Genomic DNA, 19176 nt, shown 5'->3' on the forward strand with positions numbered 1-19176 from the left:
TTTTCTTCTGTGTTCATTAATAATTTGTTTAGGATTTTCATGAATTTCTGAGGATTTCTTTAAAAAAAAGCTCTACAAATTCTGTTATTCACGATTTCTCAGAGAGTTTATCTGTATTTTTTGTTTTTTTTTTTTTTCTAATATCATAGAGAAAATATGTTTTTTTTTTCCAAAAAGGCCTAACTAAGAAATTTTTAAAGAATTATATCATTCACATAAAGTTCCTAGCGGAATACGTTCAACTGTTCTTTCAAAAACTCTTCCGCAAAAATACTGAAAGATTTTCCGAGTAATTTGTTCAGGGATTTCTTATATTATTGTTTCCCTAAACTTCTTTCGAAAAATTTACCAAAGATTCATCTAAGTATTTTCCAAAGCTTTTTTGAACCGCTCTAACCATTCTCATGAGATTTCTTTGAAAAAAAAATTCACCTGATTTATTACAATTTTGCAATTCATTCTTGAACTTCCCAAAAGATAATATTTTGTATGAACTCCGAAGTTTCATAAAACTATGGTGTACATATTGAACCCATTTTGTTATGCCTCTAGAAAATCCAAACAATTTTTTTGAAGGGTCTAATACCGACTATTTTGCAGTGCTGTAGAAGCTATACACTCTTAAAAATAATGAGTTTTACACGTGACGTAAACGTTATTATCCTGAATTATTATGTGACTCAAATACAAATATTACCCAATTTTATGTTTCTGATGACGTATTTTAGAATCCACAGGATTAATAACCTATTTTTACATTGGCATAGGAATTAAACAATGTGATTCCAAATATCGATACTACTAGTCATGAAAGTTGAACGCAAAACTTAATTTTACGTTTATTAAGGCGTAAAATAGCATGTCCCTTGACCGCACTGACAGCGCATTGAAAATAATCAAATTTGTTTTCAATCGTAGACTGTGCAAGATATCGTCGCGGGTGTTATTTGCAAAAAACGAGTAATTTATTACGTATACTTCGATATATTGCCGTTTTCCACAGCATCACATGCAGCTTTAAACATCTCTTTGGGTTGGGTCGTGCGGCTGGCAATGAATTGATCCAAAAAGTGTGTGAATAATTCTATTAGAAATTCCATAACAAACGAAACCCTTAGATTTCGTGTTAGTTAATGAAAATGTTACAAGGTGGTGAATTCATGTTGTGATCACAAGAAATGAATGTGTAGTGTGTTTGCTTTTGCCATCGTCTGTTCATGATAAAATAAACTGCTTGATTTACTGAGAGTGCTCTATCAAGATCAAGGATTTACATGATCTGAAGGAGAAGTATTTGGTGGGGTAGATCTATTTTCCAGAACCAACACGAATCGAGAGTGGGAAATTTCGCAACTACCGTCAAACGGGGCTTCTTTTGACATTATTTCCACATTCTTCAACTTTGAGGATTTGTAGCTCTGTGAATAATGGATAGATTTCGATAATTCTTGCGCATATTTAAGTTGTATTTGTAAGTAACCAATGTGCAAAATATGAGGCAAATCCATCAATAAATAAAAAAGTTGCTTGAATAGCGAAAAAAATATGTTCTTCAAGACAAAAAAGGGGCTACTTTGGACACTTTTAGAAATTAATACGTTTTGATAGTAAAATGATTTTTCATCATAAATTTCAAACTGATTCTATTAATTATCATTCATTGTGATGTTTTCGAATGTTTTTCAATGATGTACATAATTAAGAAAATTGTAAAGCTTGAAAAAACTACACATACCAATACAATACTTTTCTCAAAAACATGCTATTCATAATTTTTAGTTTGCATGATGATATGTTTACTTCTTTTAAATGTCAGCTAATAAATAGTGACTTATGCTTGATTGTTCAAGTTCAAGTAACTACCAAGTACTGCGATGAATAATTAGCTTTGTACAGAAATATTCGTTCTGATTCTTAATGTTATATGAACGATATGTAGAAGAATCTAATTAATTCCTGTAACTTAAAGTAATTTTTATTCCAAATACAATCCATGAAGTATAAGAATAATGATTCACAAGATCATAAACAATAAAAGTTTGCTTTTGTTAGATGCATTTTGGCTCTTAATAGTTTTGAGATGGCGTAAGAGTAGTTTATTTTAGCAGTTGAAGGATGCCATTGCTTTGTATAGCAGATTCATGTAAAATATGAATGAACAATATTTTTTAAGGATTATGTTGTGAGTTTACTGTTTATACGAGTTGAAATATATATGTTTTACAATTATTTACTTTTTTTAATCCTTTGATTGTTTTTTAATGTGTTGTAAAATATAGAAACCAACACTTTATAATTAAATATGAGTCGTAAAATTAAGACATTTGATCATTTATTTTTCTAAAAAAACAACTTTCAACATAAATTTATCACAAATTTCTTTGAATCATGACGATTCGATAGTTTTGTGATGTTCCCAACAACTTTTCACGATATATGGAAAATTCATAGAATGTGTACATAGCAAATGTTTTGTAGCTTGTGAATATTTGTTTGGACTTTTTTGATACATTTTCTTGTTTATCCTGTTATTGTTGATGTTGTTCCAAAAAATATTCATGCCTGATTGTTGAACAAAATTTGGTTAATAAAAGTTCTGAAGACACAAAATGGCTCAGATTAATTTTTATGCTGGAAATAAATCCAAAACGTGAGTGTCCAAAGTAGCCCCCGGAATCAAAAGTAGCCCCGTCTGACGGTAGATGGTAAGTGAACAAAAGTTCTATAACGTTTCGTCTCATAGCCAGCGCTGATGGTCGTACATTCAATTTGCTCAACCATTATTGCTTGACACAAGCCAGCACACGGCATGGCGCGGAAGTAGATCTCTTTTGACTTACTTTCACGTCATGTCGTATTTTTTTTTGTATAGTTCAGCTCATGTAATTTTCAGAATGGACACAAATTCGCGTTCGCTTCTTTTATGTGCATCTAAGAAGATTGAATTTTACAAGAAATTTTCGAAGATTTGAGCAATTTTTCAAAACTCCTATAAATTATCTTTTTGAAAATTCTTTAAAAAGTTGCTTTTTGGAGTATGGACAGATTTTTGTACAAAGTTCTTCAAAGCGTCATTCGACGGAAGGAGAAATAACATAATGTTGAAGCAGGTAGAACAATTGGTAGAACGAACGATAATTTATAATGTTTTCTCTTGAGGTCAATTACACAGCGTAAAGAAAATGACATTTTTCGTGGCTCAAGGATCAAATTATGTGTCTATAGTAGTTTTGGGGTTGCTAAATCTGATGCCGTTCTCAGAAACAGTGAACCAAAATGTACCGTCAAAAACTGTAGTGAGCGTGACAATCACACATAGACTACCATGACTTTCATGCAACAAAAACTTTCATGTGATACTGAAAATAAAAGTCATGCGCGACTGTGACTATTTTTTGGTCAGCAATAAATGTATCATGGTTGTAATGAATTACTGTAGTAGACATTAATCTGTATTATCATAATGTGCCACTCACAATGTGCACCGATAGAAATATGTTTTTCTTTTCATTCTTGTAACAACCAGCCGCACTAGCTTGAGGGCTGTCCATAACTCACGGGTTATTTTTCTATTTTTAGACTCCTCTTCCTTCGTCGGTCAGTTTTTCGTCTATACAAAAAAAAAAAATGTGCCGATCGTGATCTTTGGTCAAACAAACTACCCCCGCCCTTCTCCCCTAATGGATGACCACGTTGTTTATGGACAACACCTTGTGCGAGAACGGCTCGAAACAGAAACCTACGAATAAAGAGAGTTGAAGCAAACCTAAAAAAAAACCCTGGTGCTCCGTTTGTGCCACTTTTTTGTTGCTTCCAATGAACGCCCTCTCCTCCAATGGACCAATGCACGAGTTCAGTCGTTGACTTTTGAGCGTTACCATGGTAGCTAGTGAATACGGCACCGCTCAAATGTCAAATTAGTGAACTCGTGCAAAGGTCCATGGACCAATACACGAGTTCACTAATTTGACGTTTGAGCGGTGCCGAATTCACTCGTTGCCATAGTCACGTAAAAACACGGGACCGCTCAAAGGTCAAATAGTGTACTCGTGCATCGGTCCATTGTGCAGCAGTGAAAACGCAGCTGTGTTGAAGTTTTTTACATTCATTTCGCATTCCCGTCATCCACAACAGCATAACGTTCATGGGAGGCTGAAAAGAATTGCACGCTACTCTTATCCATGTCAGGTAATACATTCATGGCTGCAGTAAGAATGTATCAGTAGCAACCTGAATGTCACAAATGAATGTTTTGAAACCTCTTGCATTTGAATGTAACAGCAATGCGACAATAGCATCAAAAATGTATTATACGCTTCACTGCTAAGAAATGTTCCAGCACGTCACAATTTTTAGCTACAGATCGCCAAAGTTGTATGAAACACTGGTTTTATTGTTGTTTACATGAAATTTAAAATACAATTTATTAAACTTTTTTGTGATCTAATCCACGAAACATGCAAAAAAGAGCCTAAACTTTCAATTTGGACATAATTTGGTTGAAATTGCACGATTAAATTTAGTTTAACCCTCTAATACCCAAATTTTTATTTTCGATCTAAATATCATTTTTCGTTATCTAAAATCGTTCTAAACACGTTTTGGGCAATGATTTATTCTAATTCGCAAATTTGTTAATTTTGGTTTTTGATTTTTATAATTTTTATTTTTGAACATCCCTATTCTTTTTCATTTTTTCTTGGAGCCTCTCCTGGTTACTGATTTTCGGCAATAATAAAAATTCAAGTTTTCGCGGTACTTTTAAAAATATTAAATTTTAATTTTTTCTCTGGAATTATTTTTATTTTCCGTGTAATTAACGGAAATACAGGTTTGAAATTATTTTTATTCCACCAAGCTCTTCTTCTGTGATAGGTTGATCGTAAAAAAATATAAAAGCTTCGATTTTTTATATTACACGTTAAACGAACCCCAGGCATTTGTAGGTTATATAGGAATACAATTTTCAAACAATTTTCAAAAATACAAAAAAGTTTTAAAAGTCATAAAAAACCTTACTTATATGCTTTTGACGTAGAAGTACGTCTTTCTTCTCTATACAGGAGTGAAATTGGAATTTCAAAACCGAGAGCGTTACGCTGGCATGAAATATTTTAAACGTTTATAACTTTTCGCTGGCTTAACGAAATTTCTTGATTAGCACCTCAATCGAGAGATAAGACATCAAAGCTTCATGTCGTTTACTTACTGAATCCCACATACCTGTCCAAATAGTTTAATAACTGTTTTAAAATAGAACGTTGATTTCAAGCAAATCTATAAATAGGGGTGGCTAGAGAAAATTTGACGTCATTTGCTTTTCACTCTCCGATTGGCTCGCATCTCAGCAGGCGACAGATCGGCTTGCTCTGACCGGGCGTGCTTCTCAGGCACAGACATCGATAGCGAAGGACCTCCCCGTTTGTCTTGCTTCGCTCAAATCAAACTGTCGAGCGAGCGAGAGAAGATGCCGTCCGAAGCTAAAGCCATCACCGCTGCCGTCGCCTAGAAGAAGAAGAGGAAGCAGTCCACAGGTAAATTTGCGGTCGAACTGTGAACACGGTCGGGCGAGTCATTCTCGCTTTATGGTTCACCGCTTGTTTGCGTTCACCCAGCCATCGTCATCGCCGCCGCAAATTGCATCGGCCGAGGAGCTGTTGACCCGCGCTTCAAAATTTCGACTCGTGATGAAATCATCATTGGTGGTCAAGAAGCAATCCCGTTTGGGGAAAATACCAGAAGCCCCCTGAGTTTTGCTGGTCCGAGCAGTGCTATTTATCCGTAACAACATCGAAGCTTACAAAGCCATCGGTTCTTTTCAGAGCCATCAAATTTGTGGAAAAGAGTTAAAAGAGAAATATTTCCGACTTTATTTATAACTTCTAATATTCCTAAATCAATTTCTCACGGCTTCATACAAAATTTCATTTGTCATGAATAATTTATGACTCAACCATTTGAGATTGTACTCGCGGACGCTGCTGCAGTGCCGTCGGGGTGAGTGCTCAACGATTATAAAATAGAGTGGCTTTTCCAACAGCGCCTTTCATGTTCCATATTTTATGGGAACACTTTGATTAGGAAAATTATCCCATGTAACAAAATTGCGACATGTTTAGAATGCTTTTGAAAAGACATTCTCATTGAACAATTGTAATAATTTTGGCACCCATGAATCAGAAATTTACCATCATAATAAAGAAAACTATTGATTATCAATAGCTCGTATTGAATATTTAGGGAATGCCAATCATTCCAACAATTCATGTTCGACCAATTTCTCACGTATTAGTATTCTCCACAATTTTCAAGTAATTCCAAGCCCAACACATTATTGGCACATACCCATTTCCCAGACTGGTCGATCAGAAAGCGAAGAGCACAAAAGGGAGGAAAAACATCTGATATTCCAAGGTTATAAAACATGCTGCCTTCGTTGGATTCAGTTTCATTCCATTTCCGCTTTCGAGCTGGTAAGAGCTCCTCCGAACTTGCTCACTATTGAGCTACGTTTCCAGATTTCAACTAAATCCCTGTGATCCGCTACCCTGTTGCTGTTGTGCACCCATGAAATATTTAGCTGGTTTTTCGAATAAACTGAGAACTTATTCACATCTTCTTCTTCTTCTTCTTCTTCTTCTTCTCTTTCTTCTTGGCATTAACGTCCTCACTGGGACAGAGCCTGCTTCTCAGCTTAGTGTTCTTATGATACTTCCACAGTATTAACTGAGAGCTTTCTTTGCCAAAGTTTCCATTTTTGGAATCGTATATCGTGTGGCAGGTGCGATTATACTCTATGCCCAGGGAATTCAAGAAAATTTCCATTACGAAACGATCCTGGACCGACCGGGAATCGAATCCAGACATCTTCAGCATGGCTTTGCTTTGTAGCCGCGGACTCTAACCAATTTGCAACCATTTGCAACTTTTTCGATTTTCCATACAAAATGACCAACTTTGGTAAGTTAGATCTCTGTTATTTATGGAAATATTGTCGAATGAAACATTCACAGAATATCAGATGTAACTTGAGTTTTAACATATATTTTTGAATAATTTTTCCAATTATAAGTTTTTAAGTAATAACGGTTTGACTAAACTGTAATTTTCGACGAAAAATTCAAAACTTTTTATCCTAAATTCTGATAGCCTTACACAAAAACTGTCTTCAGCAAACTTATTCATCTCGTCAAAATTTACAACTTTGCTGTTTAGTTATGTCAATCATAAAAAATCGTCAAAAAATTCACTTTAGTCAAACCGTTACTGCTTTTCAACGTGTGATTGGAAAAATCACTCAAAAATATATGTTAAAATTTAAGTTATTTCTGATATTCTGTGAAAATTTCATTCAAATCGATTCATAAATAACTGAGATATGGTTTATCAAAGTTGGTTATTTTGCATGAAAAATCAAAAGAGTTGCAGTTTTTTTTTTTCTCAGCGAAGAATCATCAACGAAAATAGCGCGAAAGCAATAACCAATCGCGTGCGAGTAGCGAACGGAGTGACGAAACAACTAAGCGAGAACTCCACCACTCGCCATCGGTGAAAGAAGCTCGAGCAAATAAAACCACTGGTTGTTCTGCTCCCAGCTCATTCACAAATCGAACGGCATAACGAACGGATCAAGCAGCGGAGCAGCAAAGAAGAGCGCGTGAAAGCCACAGCAGTGTGCGAGTAACGAACGGAACCAGAGAGCAACGAACGAAAGCAACAACTGAAAATCATTCAGTGGACAGATTAGTAGTCAGCGCCAACCGGCGACCTGTTGGAAAGTAACGCCAGCGAAATATACACCATCTGCCTCTCCTTACCATTCATATTCTTGTACTTATGAATTCATTGAAATGGTTTGGTTTGGCGATGGAGCAAAGAGTTATTTAGGATGATTTTACTTAACAAAGAGTTGTTGATAAATATTCCAATCAATAAGAGTTGTTTTGAAAAAGTTCACTTTTAGCAGACTTTTCCTCGGAAAATTTCTGCTTTACCAAAGAGTTGTTAATGAAATTCCTGCAGCAAAGGGTCGAGGTTCTCTCCACGAATATTTCCAGCCAGGACCAGTCATGGCCCCCGCTTCCAAAAATCTCGAGTACGGAAATTGGAAAATGTATTAAAATTGCGACAAATTTTAAATACTATTCAATAAACTGTTTCTTGATCAATTGTAATGAGCAACTATTGATCTGAATTGATTTTTCTACATGTTGTCTATTGCGTTAATCTGAGAAATAGGCTATAGGAAATTGATGTCTTGGCAAGGGACGTATAAGATGAGCATCATGCTGATATTGCATCCCGACGGCACTGCAGCAGCGTTCTCGGACCATCCTCAAATTGCCGTATTGTCGATTATTCGTGATAAATCAAATATTGCATGATGCTACGAGATGAATTAAGAGATTATAGCAAGCATGTGGTAAGCACATTAAGAAATATTACTAGCTATACTGTGTTTATCACGAGAAGTTCTTACTAGCTCGAAAGTGTAAATGAAATGAACCGAATCCAGTTGTTGTTACAGAGGGATTTTAATCCGAAGGTCATTCGTCCCTTAAATGAACCGAATCTGTCGAAGATAGTATGTTTTACATAATTTGAATTGTAGAAGATGCTCCTCCCTTTCGTATTCTTCGCCTTCTTCTGATTGACCAATCTTGGATAAGATACATGAAGTTGATGTCTTGGTTAGGGATTTACATACCTTGGAAAATTCACATGCGCGTTCGTATGGACAGTAAAAATATCAACATTACTTTAATAGCTTACAATTAATTCAAATCACGCATGTTTTGGTTTCGTGCCAATTTTTTGACGTTGGATAACGTCTTACGGCAACATACTGGGGTACAATTTCGAAAAACGAAAAATCGCTCGCGTCACGTAAAGTGGTTAGATTTCGACTGTTAATAACTTTCTAACGCCCGGATAGATTTTCAAGATTCTTGCACCAATCGATTGTAAATCTTTCTACGAATCTACTCCAATAATGAAAACTATTGATTCTCATGACTAAACTATTGAAAAATTGAGAAATATCGAAGCATGTCTTATTTTTCATAGAAAAGCACATTTTTCTTGTGTATTCCTGACACAGACATCATTGCGCGATATCTTAGCCACTTTCGTCATTCAAAGGGAAACGCCCCTTTCGGTCTTCTTCTTACTTCTCTCCATTATCTCGTGTTCAGTCGAAGCCAATCAAATTCCACTTCACGCGCACGCGCACGACCGCATTTTAATTAAATCGTCTTCGGTAATCTTTTGGTGTGTTTCTGTCTAAGAATGGAATGAAAACCCAGTTCGATCGATTGTGACTACCACCAACCGTCCTTTTCAGGACGACAATTTCATTTTGAAAGAGAGTTATGAGAATTTTACACCGTGAAGAGCGACATTACTGGTGAATGGATGTGATGGATTCATATTTCGGTCAGTCATTTGCATGCAATCTTTCATTAGCGTCAACATTAGTGCTTTTCGAGAATCACAGGGCCAAGAAATCAATTTCCCATCGCGCTCTTGCAGGGCAATCTTCGACATTGTGTGCATGAGAGATAAATTGGGGACGGCACTAGAATGAGGATCCCGGTTTGCCTCGCATTTAGCGATGATTGAATAATGCCGTTGTCGTCGTCGTCGCTAACCACATGCATGACAAAGCGATCAGTATAAACTTGTCGATTTGAAAGCTTAAACTTATCAGCAACAGCTTCGTTGATGATTTGATTTGGTAAGAAATTGTCGATTGAAACCAAATAATCGCACAGAGAAGACTGCAAAAATGCTACCGCCGCCCGACGGGAACCTAAGTAAAACTTTGTTTGCCATTTCACTGGAAAACTAATCATCCGAAATTTCAATTGGCAATTAAATAAATAAATTAATTAATAATAATAGGTGAAATATCTCTAGCCGTAACTCTTTTACGTGGAATGCATTGTTGTGGCTCTGAAAAGGGCCGTTTTGCTTGTGTCCCAATTCAATTTAAACTCGTTCGTCACGGATACGACGAGCGGTCACACGCTTGGCGTGGATCGCGCACATGTTGGTAGCCTCAAAGATAGGCCTAGCTCGCTTCCTGCAGGGCCATGACGGCCAAGCTCTGTAATCGCAGATCGGTCTTGAAGTCCTGAGCGATTTCACGGACCAGGCGCTGGAAAAACAATTTGTGGATCAGCAGCTCCGTCGAATTCTGGTAGCGACGGATCTCACGCAGAGAGACCGTTCCTGGCTGATAGCGATACGGCTTCTTGACTCCTCCGGTGGCTGAGACGCTCTAGCGAGCGACTTTCGTGGGGCCGCTTCCACTAGTGGACTTACGGGCAGTCTGCTTGGTAGAGCCATCGTCGTAGTGTTCTCTGGGCGGATTGAAACAAATGAATGATTGAATGTGCGCGGCTGCCGGTCCCTTTTATGACCTTCTCTTGCGAGCGAGCGAGACGAACAGTGAACAGCGAGCGAGCAAGAAGAATTCATCCATTGCGTACCGCATAAAAGGAGCCGAGCCGGCGGCCAAGCATCAGTTTTGTTACAGTCCTTGCCGAAGATAGACCGGACTCGGAAAAGGAAGCGCCAAGCGTCATCGCAAGGTTTGCGTGACAACATCAATTGCATCATCACCAAACCACCACCGTCTGGCTCGCCGTGGTGACGTCAAGCGTACCTTCGGTCTCATCTACGAGAAAACCCGCGGTGTGCTGAAATCATCCAGAATTCTGTCGGCTACGCTCTGAAGTGGCAGGGCCGTACGCTGTACAGATTTTGAGGTTAAATCACCTCCATCACCGAAACCAGAATTCAAAACTAGCACTGAATCCATCAAACCTGAGCATGGAATGGCGATCGACGATATCCAAACCCAACCGTCCTTTTCAGGACGACAATTCAATTTTGAAAGAGTTTTGAAAATATTTCTACCATGAAGCGAAACAGTATTGGCAATTCTCACAGCAACAGAACTGTCGGTGAACTAAATAATAGTTACTCGATTCTCACAGTTCAATCGGCCCTTTTCAGGGCTAACAAATGTGTACTAAAGAGTTATTTGTGTTATATTTGCTAATGTGTTTACCACATTCTTGCTATAATTCATCTCTGATTAGTTATGAATAATTGACAAAACGACAATTTGAGAATGTTTCCGAAGACGCTGCTGCAGTGCTGTCGGAATACAATATATTTTCTATTGTTAAGGAATGATTCAAATATTTTGAATTAATTGATCCAAACTAGCAATGATTAAGTTTACACTTAAAAATCAATTCTTCAATATAACGGACTAAGCTTCTGAATACATGTAAAGTGATTATTTTGTATTAACACAAATGTCTATAATAAATCAGAATTGACATGCAACAAATAGTGTGAAAATTAATTGGATTTTTAGCAGTAGAAAACTTTCATAAGTTCGTGACGGTCCCAAGCCAGGAAATAGAAGAGGCTAACGTTTTCCAACGTTAACTTGGCGGTCGTATCTTGGAAACAACCTCTTACTTTTAATATTTCTGATCAATGTTCAATGTGTTCTGATTTATATACTATGACATTTGCAATAGACTAACATGTAGAAAAATTTCAGATCAATAGTTGCTCATTACAATGGGTCAGGAAACAATTTGTTGAACAGTATTTAAAATCTGTCGCAATTTTAATACATTTTCCAATATCCATACTCGAGAATTTAGGAAGTGTTCCCCAATTATATAATAAATCAACGATGCTGTTAGAAATACCATACAATGCTGAGTAGTATGATGTTATTACGGTCCGACGGCGCTGCAGCGGTAAATTCTCAAATTCATGTAATTATGTGGGGTAAATTATGTGAACCAAATTGTAGTATACCGCGATATTTAGATCATTCTAGATAAATCAGTAAATATCATCCAATAAACCCTTTTATGAACGTATGTTGGCCCTGAAAAGGGCCGATTGAGCTTGGATGCTGTGACCACGAGTCGAAATCTAGAAGCGCGGATCGGTCAACCTAGAAATCTTGAGCGATTTCACAAACCAGATGCTGGATTGGCAGCTTGAAGCTCAGCAGATTTCTAGCATCGAGGTACTTCTCGCTGAGCAAGTTCGGAGGAGCTCTTACCAGCTCGAAAGCGGAATTGGAATGAAACTGGATCCGAAGAAGGAAGCATGTTTTATAACCTCAGAATAGCAGATGATGCTCCTCCCTTTTGTGCTCTTCGCTTTCTGATCGACCAATCTGGGAAATGGGTATGTGCCAATAATGTGTTGGGCTTGGAATTACTTGAAAATTGCGGAGAATGCTACTGCGTGAGAAATTGGTCGAACATGAATTGCTGGAAGGGTTGATATTAACTAAATATTCAATACGAGCTATTGATAATCAATCGTTTTCTTTATTATGACGGTAAATTTCTGATCCATGGGTGCCAAAATTATTACAATTGTTCAATGAGAATGTCTTTTCAAAAGCATTCTTAATATAACGCAATTTTGTTACATGTGATAATTTTGCTAATCAAAGTGTTCCCATAAAATATGGAACATCAAAGACGCTGTTGGAAATGGCACTCTATTTTACAATCGTTGTGGAATGTTGAGCACTCACCCCGACGGCACTGCAGCAGCGTCCGCGAGTACAATCTCAAATGGTTGAGTCATAAATTATTCATGACAAATGAAATTTTGTATGTAGCTGTGAAATTGATTTAGGAATATAAGAAGTCATATATAAAGTCGGAAATATTTCTCTTTTAACTCTTTTCCACTAATTTGATGGCCCTGAAAAGGGCCGATGGCTTTGTTAGCTTTGATGCTCTTACAGATAAATAACACTGCGGGATGTTATCAGTTGATTGCCATGGTCAAACGGGGAATCCTCAACTCAAATGTATAAATTTGAGCATATTTGCTTATACGACGAACCGAAAGTTTCGTGGCGTGGATGGCGCACAACAGTAACAGGTAGTGGATCACCGGGCTTAAGTCGAAATCTGATGATGGCGGCGATGACGATGGCTGGGTGAACGCAAACAAGCGGTGAAGCACAAAGCGAGAATGACTTGCCCGACCGTGTTCACAGTTCGACCGCAAATTTTCGTGTGGACTGCTTGCTCTTCTTCTTCTTTTTCTTCTAGGTGGCGGCAGCGGTGAGGTGATGGCTTTAGCATCGGACGGCATATTCTCTCGCTCGCTTGACAGTTTGATTTGAGCGAAGCAAGACAAACGGGGAGGTCCTTCGCTATCGATGTCTGTGCCTGAGAAGCACGCCCGGTCAGAGCAAGCCGATCTGTCGCCTGCTGAGATGCGATCCAAGCGGAGAATGGAAAGCAAATGACGTCAAATTTTCTCTAGCACCCCCATTTATAAAATTGCTTGAAATGAACGTTCTATTTTAAAACAGTTATTAAACTATTTGGACAGGTATGTGGGATTCAGTAAGTAGACGACATGACCCTTTGATGTCTTGTCTTTCAATTGCGGTGCCATTCAAGGAATTTCGTTAAACCAGCAAACAGTTATAGAGTTCAAAATATTTCATGCCAACGTAAGGCTCTTGGTTTTGAAATTCCAATTTCACTCCTGTATAGAGAATTTTTATTTTACTTTCAAACTGTGCGGCATAATCAACTGCAAACGCATTCAGTTCCCGATGGTTAGTGCCTGTGCTTTTACTGTTCATAAGTCGCAAGGTGGAACTTTCCCCGAGGTCGTGTACGACTATAACAAAAGCCAGGATCAGCAATTGGTATATGTTTGTTTGTCGCGGGTTACTTCACTGCAAGGACTATTTTTGACAAACTCTTCCAATATTTTTAAGTTCCATCATGCCAAAGGCAGCAGTTCTCCCAAGAGGGTTGACTTGAGGAATGAGCTGCAGCGCTTAGGCAATCATCGATTAGTGACGCTTCGAGACGAACTGCGTGAAATACTGGATCATAGCGGCCAAGCCTGCATATTGATGAGTATCAATGTACAGAGCCTAAATGCTCATGCAATGGATATTGCTATAAACCAAAGCACTGGACCGATTCTATCGATTCTAACGATCGAAGCACCCGAGCTATCAAACATCTAATCTACTGGAGGAGTTTGGCGAACTACAGCTGGAGCCAGAAACCGATCACCCAACCAAGCAACACAAGGAAGCAACGACCAAACAAACAAATTCAATCATCTGGCATTATTCCTGGAACACCAAACACTGGTTTTCGGAACCACAGAACGACAAATGGTTCTTTTCAGGACTACCAAAATGAGTCCAAAAAGAGTTAACTTCTGAAAACTTCATCCGATCAATAACAACACAAAACTAGTACACTTACAAATTCATACACATGACAAATCAAATTATTAATCATCGTAGTTCTACGTCAACCCCGCGGTAATGTAAAAGACATTACCCACCCCAATTTTTTATAAGTCAGGGTTAAATCCAAAAATAAATCATTTTGATTTCCTAGCTACGAAAAAATACACAAAATTCCATAAGTAAATTGCGGTATTTTGGTCCTTGAGACAAAAACGTGTTCCGCGGTGTTACAGGAAAGCCGCTCTAATGAATTGTAAAATAAAACAAGTCTCTCAAGAAGGTTCAGAATCTTCTTCAGAAATGACTTTTGGTTCTTTAGAGTTATGCCAGAAAGTCTCTAGAAATTCCGCGCTCGTATCAGCTTAGCTTAGCATAGCTTAGCTTAGACTGACTACACATATCAATGGTTGCTATTCCGTGATTGACCGAGGTCAGTGAAAATGCACAAAGAATCAAATAGAAGATCGGCTGGGATTGGCCATAATCTTCTTCAGTGTGCATAATTCAGTGGCTCTATTTATACATGGTCAATAACGGCGCCGGCCACGTCCTTGCAGTCAGGTGGGATTGGGGGAAGGAATGTTAGTGTGTAACATTTGCTATTTGGAGACCGTGTTTGCCTCTGCATCTCCACAAAGGTTACTGGGAGGGATGTTTGTTAATGGGGAGGATCGTTGGGTCACAGGATTCACTTTGATAAGCGATTAGACCATGATAAATAATTATTTGTGAGCTATAAATATGCTTATATGTAAATATAATATTTTCATTTGGTATGAACAATATCTATGTAGAGAAAAATTATGCCGACACTTGAGGTGACGAACCTTTCAAAGTTTGTTGAATAAAGTGAACCTTTCGCAAGTCTACATTCGTAGTGTCGAACCATTCAAAGTTTTTATTTTTTAATTACAAAAATAAAAGTAAAAGGAAAAAGGTGTTTTGAGAAAAAAAAATGGACGTAAATAATTTATGAATTAGAGTTTATGTCGACACTCACAGTGACGAACCTTTCATAGTTTGTTGAAAAATCATATTTACGTCTCACCGTTGTAACGATCAAAGGTGCAATCATACATATTTTATAGATTAGAAATAGTAGCATGAAACGAGCTCACCAATCGATCCGTCATCCTTGAGCAGCAACAATCCACTTTCAGCTTCACTCGTTCGCTCGGCTATATAAAAACACACAGAGAAAATGGGCGCGCGACCCGAGAAGGAAAACAACTGACGACTGCTCGGACTTTCTTGACGCTTTGCCCAGGAGCAAGCGTCAACGTCGGAAGATCAAAAAGAACTTATCGATCACGCCACTTTTTCACTTTCACTCGACCGATGCGCGACATGTTTGATCCTGCCCTCATCGCCGGCCCACGCAGGAGCGAGCGTCAAGATCGAAGGATCAAACACAACTCTCTAGAAATTCCGCGCTCGTATCGCACAAAAATTCAAACCAGGCATATTTATTCAGCCAATAATTGGTAAAATTATTTCTAAAGAAGAGTTTTATGGAAGATCAATACGAATTTCTTTATGATTAGTTTAATAAACCTTTTCCTCTTCCCATTTTCGTTTTTTGCTTCATTTCTCTTCAGATTCCTTTACCGCTATGCTAATTTTGGAAGCAAAAGTTTTCCGGGGGATGGTCAACTAATTTCCTCTGAAGATTCGAAGCCAAGAGACATTTCAAATCCTTGAATAATCCGGAGATTTGAAGCAAAATTTCTAAGAAAAAAACATGTAAGAATTTTTGACGCATTTTGTGGAGTATGTTGGAAATATTTCTTAAGGACTTCTTATGAACCTCGCGGAAGAATTTGTAATATTTTTTTGGAAAAATATTTAAAGAAGTTCACAGAAAATTTTTAAAAGAACTTTCAGTTGTAACCAGTGGTAACAATTATGTCATTTTGTGCAGTTTTTATGTGGAGTGTATTTTAGACCCGTGTAAATTTTACCCACTTTTGAGTGTTTTCAGCGTGGTGTGTTTAACGTCATTTTATTTTGATTTGTTTTCAAGTTTTGTTCATGTTTTAGTTGGCAACAAACATACCACTGTGTTTTAGAATTGTTTTTAATATGTTCGTTTAAGCATTTATTTTTCTTTTGAATGTGTGAACGGCTTTCAGAAGGTTTGGGCATGGATGGGAAAAAATCACAAACCTGGCAATGAAATGAGAGAAATTGTATCAGCAGAAAGGTTTCCTATACACAAACTTGCAAAGTGGCTGGTTAAGGAATTCCAATTCATTTATCTGGTGTTAGTATTTAAGGTAGAGAGATGCGACGATTTCTTCATTGGATACGAGTAACTGACACTGAAGAAGACTGCAAGTGGTAGTCGAAATTCGCGTATCTTTAAAAGATAAGCATTTAGGGGTGGAATTAAAAGGTACAAGGTACTCAATCTACTTTGAGTTTCTCTGAAACCTATGTTTTTTTCAGAATCGATGTTGATTTTTTTAGCAATTCTTCCTAGAAATCTCTCAACAATTACGGTAGGATTTGCGTCAAAGAAGTCATCTTCGATTCACTTCAATAATTACCGTAGGGATTCCTTCAGAAACGAAACCTAAATTACACATTTCATCGCCGAGCGATTCCTGCAATGAATTTCTTATATTCACATTTCACATTAATATCCTTCAAGTTAATAGAAAATACCATCAATTTATGTAGGATTGTTGAAAACTCCTTAAGGAACTCTTTCCGGAACTCCCATATGATTTTCATTGAAATTCTACACGGATTCCACTACAAAACTGTCTACGCGTTTGCTGGTGCGAAATTCATCGGAAATTTAATTTGTTCATTCTACAAAAACTTATGCAGCGGTCCTTTCTCATTTATTTTTCGGAACTTGCACTTGAAAAGTCTGCTGCACAACGTTGAGTAGACAACTAGGAATCTCCAACACTGTTCTGGCCCTCACAAGTTTCTACCCCCTAGTTCCGCCGGTCTAGGGGGAAAGACCACCAACTAATGGTTACGAACTTAGCTGGTATTGCAGTCTGGGCAGATTGCAGATTGAGAAGGTACGTCTCGAGTGTCTGTTCATCGGGAGGTGCGGCTGAAACAGCGTCTGTTATGGTATCCAGCGACTGAACAAGGAGTGCTGAATCGCACACAGCTAAATCCAAGGTAGTTGCATCATCAGCGCGATCGTTCTAGTGTTAATTGCAAGTCACTTTGTTTTGCAGGTTGCGACAGGTTAATTTATGACGAACTACATCCCCGTAACTTCGATATCGTAGCGCTGCAGGAACTTAAAGGTGGTCCATTAATTATGTAAGGGATTATGGGGTGAGGGGTGGTTTGAGATTGCTTAAGCGTCATACAAATTATTTTCAATGAATTTAGTAGTATACCATTTAATTTACTAGGAACACTTAGCGGAAATAGGAAGCCGTCAGAGATTATAAAAAAATGGGTAGGGAATTACGTTTATACCTAGGTTTACTATATAATGTGAGTATACGATGGTTTTCTTCAAGTCGAGTCTAGTACACGACACTGAAGACGGCCTTACAGTTGAGGTGTGGAATTAAATGGTTTAGTACTAAATTCGACTTTTTCATCTACTTATAGGTATTCTGCTAAACAGCTCGAAGATTTATTATTATTTTCAATGTTCAAACAAACCATCTTATCATGGACGGAGGGGTGTCTGAAAACCACCAAAATTGTTTTACGTAATAAGTGGGTCGCCCCTTAATTGGACTGGACAGAAAGTGTGGAAAAGTGGGCATCGAGCGGCTACCTTCTATCAAAGCACCTCAAATGAGCTAGGAACTGGCTTAATAGTGTTGGGCAAGATACGGCTACGCGTTATCGGGTGGCAGCCGATCAACGCAAGGATGCCAATGCAAGATGAGGACAAAAGGGCGTTTTTTCAACTACAGCATTATCAACGTACACTGTCCACACAAAGGGAGACTCGACGACAAGCATGCAACGTTTAACGCACAGTTGGAGAAGATACATGACGGATGCTCGTCGCGTGACGTGAAAATTGTTGTTACTTGGTTTCGCCGACTACATTGATATTGTTGCACGCAACTTTGAGACGATGGTGGATACGTACATCCGACTAAGGGCTGAAGCTAGGTGAATCGGACTGAACATTATGAATGTGTCGAAGACGAATTACATCATAGCGAGGGGCTCAAGAGAAGATATGGCACGCCCCCCACCTCAAGTTCATATTGACGGTGATGAAATCGAGGTTGTCGAAGAATTCGTGTACTTGGGCTCACTGGTGACCGCCGCCAACGACACCAGCAGAGAAATCCAGAGACGCATCGTTGCTGGAAATCGTGCCTACTTTGGACTCCGCAGAACGCTCCGATCGAGCAAAGTTCGCACGAAGTTAACCATCTACAAGACGCTGATTTGACCGGTACTCCTCTATGGGTACGAAACATGGACCCTACGTGCAGAGGATCAACGCGCCCTTGGTGTTTTCGAACGGAAGGTGTTGCGGACCATCTACGGCGGAGTGCAGATGGAAGACGGAACGTGGAGAAGGCGGATGAACCATAAATTGCACCAGCTGCTGGGAGAACCAACCATTGTCCACCTCGCAAAAATTGGGAGGCTGCGGTGGGTCGGGCATGTCACCAGAATGTCGGATACCAACCCGGTGAAAAAGGTTCTCGAAAACAATCCGACCGGCACAAGACGACGTGGTGCGCAGCGAGCAAGATGGGTCGATTAAGTTGAGGACGATCTGCGGACCCTTCGCAGAATGCGTGGCTGGTGACGGGCAGCCATGGACCGAGTCGAATGGAGACGTCTCCTACGTACAGCAGAGGCCACTCGGCTTTAGCATGACTAGTAAGGTAAGTACTTGAAAAACATTATAGGACATTATCGAAATT

The 19176-nt window shown here is 38.5% G+C and overlaps 1 protein-coding gene across 1 annotated transcript in view; it reads left to right on the forward strand.

Annotated features, from left to right (window-relative positions):
* LOC5575465 (5-hydroxytryptamine receptor 1) overlaps window positions 1-19176 on the forward strand; it is a 324994-nt gene that overhangs the window by 218155 nt on the left and 87663 nt on the right. The gene's annotated exons all lie outside the window — the stretch shown is intronic.

Source organism: Aedes aegypti, chromosome 1 (genome assembly GCF_002204515.2).
Source record: "Aedes aegypti strain LVP_AGWG chromosome 1, AaegL5.0 Primary Assembly, whole genome shotgun sequence".
NCBI classification, from domain to species: Eukaryota; Metazoa; Arthropoda; class Insecta; order Diptera; family Culicidae; genus Aedes; species Aedes aegypti.